Source organism: Macrobrachium rosenbergii, chromosome 54, assembly GCF_040412425.1.
Source record: "Macrobrachium rosenbergii isolate ZJJX-2024 chromosome 54, ASM4041242v1, whole genome shotgun sequence".
Lineage (NCBI taxonomy): Eukaryota > Metazoa > Arthropoda > Malacostraca > Decapoda > Palaemonidae > Macrobrachium > Macrobrachium rosenbergii.
This window is the reverse complement of record NC_089794.1, coordinates 9,631,250-9,637,442: the sequence shown is the minus strand read 5'-3', so window position 1 is coordinate 9,637,442 and position 6,193 is coordinate 9,631,250.

The following is a 6,193-nucleotide window of genomic DNA, read 5'->3' as shown; positions in this document are numbered from 1 at the left end:
TTTCTTTTCTGAGTTCAGCTGGAAAGACAAATGGCCTTACAATTCGTAAAACAACAAAAATACTGAATTTTAGCGATTGACAGTGTGGTGTATTATGAATGACACAGAGACGATTATTTTTTTGTTTATTCATCTTATTCTTCGCAAAAGAAGAGAACTAGAGAGAGAGAGAGAAGGAACTGTATGCTTAACTTTTAGACATATTCCAAATTGTCAATGACCTTATTAAACGTACTACTTAAATTTCTGTCTCGTATTACTTTCTTTGACATATACTGTTACTGTTGATTGTTTCAATTGTAAGGAAGGAAAGGATCATTTGTTTGCCGAAACGTTCACCTCTTAGAAATAAAACACTGACTGGATAGTAAAGTAAAAGAAAAGGGAACTAGGAGACTGATATCAGACCAAAGTCTTCTGTTTTCAGAGGAAGTTTGAGGCAAATTTTAACACGTAACAGGTAAGATAATCTTAATTAGCCTGAGGGTTCTTCAACTTGATTTTTCGCAGGTATAACTTATTTTTCCTGCGCATTCGATCCATCTTTTAAATTCTTTGTTCTTTAGCAGAGAGAGAGAGAGAGAGAGAGAGAGAGAGAGAGAGAGAGAGAGAGATAATAATAATAATAATAATAATAATAATTAATAATTAATAATAAGGTTTATTTCCAATATTTACATTGGCTATTCTGTATCTTACATTGATAAAATGTAATTCGATGCTAGAGTTATATTTCATACTACTTACAATTTACTATATACAACAATCCTGAATGAACATCTTGAAAATACAAAACGAAACGTATCCCAGTAAAACACAGTGAAGTAGTATGTATAATTTTATTTACATGTGTAAGTCAAGCAGCACTTTGGTTAGCAAGTTGTACTCCTATCGTTACAATTCTGGAAATGCGGTCAGTATAAAGAGTAATCAACCTACAGGCAAAACGTGTTTCTTTAACGCTGATTTGAAGGAACTGATATTAACTATTGTTTTTGTACCTGTTGATAGCTTATTCCAAGCCAAAGGACCCTGTACGGCGAGCAATCCTTTACCCAGCTCGGTATTTGTCCTTGGTATGTAAAGGTCGTTGCTATTTCTTGTTGTCCTGTCACTTTTAAGTCTAACTGATGTCAGAGGGAAAATTCAGGCTGGTACTAAATTATTTAATATTTTACAAAGTAGTAGACATAAGTCGTACTGTATTCTTTGTTCTATATTTAGCCACTCTAATTTCCTTAAAATTGGGGTTACATGATCTTATTTCTTTGCCCTCCCATCAGTCACTTTTGCTGCAAAGTTTTGGAACTTTTGTATTCGATGTTGTTGTTGTTTAGACATAGTGCCCCATACCTTCAAACAGTAGTTTACTGTGCTTAACGCAAGAGACTGAACGACCATTTTACGCATTTCATTATCAAATCTGTCGTTTATTCTGTTTAAGTAAATTAGTGTTCCATTCACTTTCCTACTGACTTCATTTATATGAAGATCAAAAGGCATGTACTGATCAAAGTAAACTCCGAGGTTTTTTATATGGTCACTTTTTCCAATAGCATAGCCATTAAAATTTATGACTATATTATCAGGAATTTGAGAAATGTATTGCCTCGAGCCAAGGAAAATATATTGTGTTTTAGATTCGTTTACATTTACTCCATTGCTTTGGAAATAATATTTGGCATTTTCTGAGATACTTTCTGCTCTTGAAATTAACACTTGTAATTCTTCTATGGTTCCGGTGATTAGGATTTGACTGTCATCTGCATACCGTATTAAAAGACAATCCTGTAATGAAGCAGACATGTCACTGATATAAATTAAGAAAAGAATTGGTCCTAACACTGATCCCTGTGGGACTTCTCGTTTGTTCTTACTGACTGATATCGATTTTCCAAATAATTTTTGAACCAAAACGGGTCGATTTTTAGTTGTATACATTTACTAAGTAGGACATCATGGCTAACGCTATCAAATGCTTTAGAGAGATTCAACAATATAAGAAGAGAGATTTTTTTTCGTCTATGTTATTATAAATTTTTTCTGTGATCTTCATCAGTCCGTTCGGTTGATAGATGTGGTCTAAAACCATGTTGCCATTGTGATAATAAATTATTTTTTCAAGATATTGCATGAGCAGAACCGATACTATTTTTTCTAATATCTTAGATAACACTGGTAGAAGTGATACAGGCCAATAACTTCTGACTGCATCTAGGTTACCGTTCTTAAAAAATGGTATTGCATTAGACAGTTTCCAGTCGCCCGAATATAAACCGGTTACAGTGGAGGTGTTTACTATAACGGTTAGGTAAAAACTTATCACGGGTTAGGCATCTCGTATGAAACGGAGAGAAATACCATCAGATTCAAACGCTTTTGAGTCATTCAAATCCCTCACTATCAAGACAACTGTATCTACGTCAGCGGGTTGGGGCCTGAAAAAGTTATTAGCGATACCATGAGTTATAATAGTATCTAAAGTGGGCAGATCATTATTTGCATTCAAGGTCAGTTGAGAATTTTCGAAGGCCAGTCGACCTACATTCGCAAAATATTCGTTAAGTTCTTCTGCTTTATCTTCCTTATCTTTGTAATCATGGATACTTATGCCACTGTTTGTGGCAGGGATCATTTCTATTTAGTAGACAAATTACCATGACAGTTTTTAGACTTATCTTTAAAGTTTTCTGCCTTCTTTGTTTTAATAAGTTGATTAAATCGTTTTTTACAGTTTTTATAAATATTTCTTAATTCTAGGTTTAATGTATCCTTTTTGACTCTCATGCAATTCATCTCTAGCTTTCATTTGTATTTTAAGGTCATGACTTATCCAAGGAGCTGGGGCCCAGGTAATTACTTTTGTTACAGATGGGACACACTCATTTAAACTCTCAACAAAAATATTAGTAAATATAGGAACTTGAATATTTACATTGTCAGTACTTAAAATAGCATTAAGGTCATAGATTCTATTTAACAGGCTAATACAGAATGTATTTTGACTATAGTGTCTTGAAATACTAATTTGTAGTGTTGCCAACTCATGATCAGCAATAGGACAGGGAACTACTTCAGCTTGGGAAATCATTTCTGATCTGTTTGTGACGATAGCATCTGGCGATGATGAGGTTGTACTTGTAATTCTTGTAGGGTTTATTAACTGCCTGATGTAGGTTTAATTGATGTATAATTCTACTTAATTTACTATTAGAGGATAATAAATCATCCTTAAAGTCACCGAGTATAAAAATTGGTTTTCCACGTAAGGGAACGGCTTTAAAAACAGCCTTAATGTAATCGAAAGAGGAGATGAATGATGGGAGCTTTTTGTGTTGTATAGTTATCCAGACATCTTCTACTCCTACTACTTTATCAACATTTAGGGTAATTCTGTTAACTTCTAAATCATCTCGAACATTAATACAACTTCCTCCTCCTCTTCCCTGGTCGCAAGGTTAGATATTAAAATCTGAAATAATTACAAAACTGTCTCGGATACCCGAATCTAGCCATGTTTCACTTATACATAAAGTGTCTATTTTTCTTTCTTTTATGAACAATTCCACGTCATCAAAATGCGATAATAAAGACTGAGCAGTCAAGTGTTCTATAGTTAGCAGATTTCTCACATCCTTCTCAGCGATGGCGATCTCACTGTACCTTCTGCAGTGCCATCTTCCTAGTCGTTATCCTATGGAGCATAGCGAGGGCATAATCGACTTTAATGGCCCAAACCATGGTAGCTAGTGCATCTAATTCTGTGATCATTATAACATGAACTTTGATTGCGGTTACGTTCACCACAATTATAACATCCGGACCGGGATTGATAACGCTGATTTTGTCCGTAGTTTTTGCCATCATCTTTACGACACTTCTTGATTGCTCCATTCTTTCCACGCTGATCCTCCTGTAGTTAGTACGATCCCGATTTGTGGTCTGCCCTGAATTCAACCGGTGTCCAGTAATCGGTTCCCTGCGTGTATTTATGATACGAGGGGGGCGTGCTTGCTGATGGATAGCACTGCGTTCTGATTTTGTTTATATCCACTTATGTGATCCTTTGACGTTCTTCCAGTTATCACAGAGGTTAAAATGCCGGCAGTTCTCGCTAAGAGACTCGAGTAGCCTAATTGCACCACACCTATTTAAGAAAATTCCAGGATTTTCATTGGTCTGGTAAAATCACATTTCATCTGTTTCTCCAGTAGCTAGCTTGAATGACGACTCACAGTCTATATTTAATATACCATTGCCTAAACACCATTCACTTTGTTGGTTATTATGGTAGGTAATAATGTCCTGACATTTGTTAACACGAAGGTTCGGAAACAGCTGACATGTTGATTTCCATATTTTCATTAACTTTCTTAAGCTCCATAACGAGACTACTTAAGTTATCCACGATGTTCGATGACGTTATATCATCCAAAATATCATAGATACCTAATACTAAAATGCATCTTGCAGGTGTCCAGTTTAACTCTTCAGACACCCAACTCGTTATGAGGTCTATATTGGCACCGCTTATTGTTCTTATAAAAGTTTTTTCGTCAAGATCTGTCGAGTGTTTGTCGCATAAGTTTGTATCACCCAGTAGCAGTGTACCGTCTTCCTGTGTTGTAGCTCCTGAAAAAGGATTATCTAAAGTTACTCCCCTGTCCGTTTGTATATACTCTTCTATGCTGGTTAGACGATCATTCAGTCTGGTTATAGTGACGTTAGCAGACTTCAGAAGTTCATTTAACTCTTTGATTTGTAAAGTTTTCTGGCTCAGATCTTCTTTAAGAGTAGATAATTCATCTTTAAGTTTTCGAGTAGCCTCATTTTCAGTCCGCAATGACTATGATATTTAAGAGAATGCGTTTCCTCTTCTCTCGTAGGATGAGTTTGTTTATAATTTTTCATGATAAGATCGATCAGTTTGTCCTTAGAGATCCATATTTTATTTAATCCTAACTTACGGCAGTGCTTTTGTAGTTCTGGTTTAGTAAAATTTTCTTTCAACAAATTCCAAATTGGGTGTTCAAGGGTAGGTGACAAAAGAGTAGAAGAATCGCTGTTCATCGTTCTTTTTCCTATTCTCTTTTACTCTAGTTTGTGATGACGACGACTAGAAAAGTGAACGATATGTAAAGAAACAGCCTCATATACTACGGTATAAGGACTCAGTGCTCAGGCGCAAACCTGGAAGATTTTGAACAGGAGTCCTCTTTATTGTTAGGTACCTATAGGCGTAAAATACTCCAATATTGTGCTAGCATATACCACAATGTCACTGATATCACAATCACTAGTAGCTTAACTATGCCGCACATCAAAAAAATGTCTTGCAAAAACAGTTCAAAACACATAAAACTTGAGCAAAAACACAGAGCGTTGGATTTGTGCCTCTCAAGCCGGTTCCACAGAGAGAGAGAGAGAGAGAGAGAGAGAGAGAGAGAGAGAGAGAGAGAGAGAGAGAAAAGCTTCCTTTGCGGATGGATGCCATGCAGAAGAAAAAGAAGCAACAATGAAATATCTGCAATGTATCTTCTTGTCTAGAATATCGTGTAAGATATTCTGAAGCCGTTCGTGAGGCCCCAAAATGTTGATTCGTTAGAAGGAAGCGAAGACACCAGTCTGCCTGCGTGCGTGTGTGAGAGTCTAATAAAGCAAGGAATTAGATTTGTTAGAGGGTATAAGCAGATTCGTCTCTCTCTCTCTCTCTCTCTCTCTCTCTCTCTCTCTCTCTCTCTCTCTCTCTCTCTCTCTCTCTCCCCACCCCTGTGTCTCTTTCTCTGTGTGTTGAGTGACTTTAAAGTTTCTTGAGCAAAAGAGACCGAAGCTCTAAGTGTCCCATTGCGATGTAATGGGCCTTAACTAGAATACTGACCAGCTTGAACGACACGTGTCGCGTATAATCTTCTGCAAGAGATAAAACAATTGGAACGAGGCTTATGCAGCCCGGAGAACAAATCACCCGTCATCTAATTTTCCCAGATAATCATAATCCTCAGATCAACATCTCACGGTATCTTAGCCTTATCTGATCACTACAGAATGAAATTTAAATCCACATGGGAATTTTATTTTACAAACAAGATATGTCTGTATTTGTAATAGTCAAAATAAACCACTTAACTTTTTGATTTCCTGGCATTGTTTGGTTACATTTTTACTACCGAGTCTTAGACAAAGCTTATAGTGC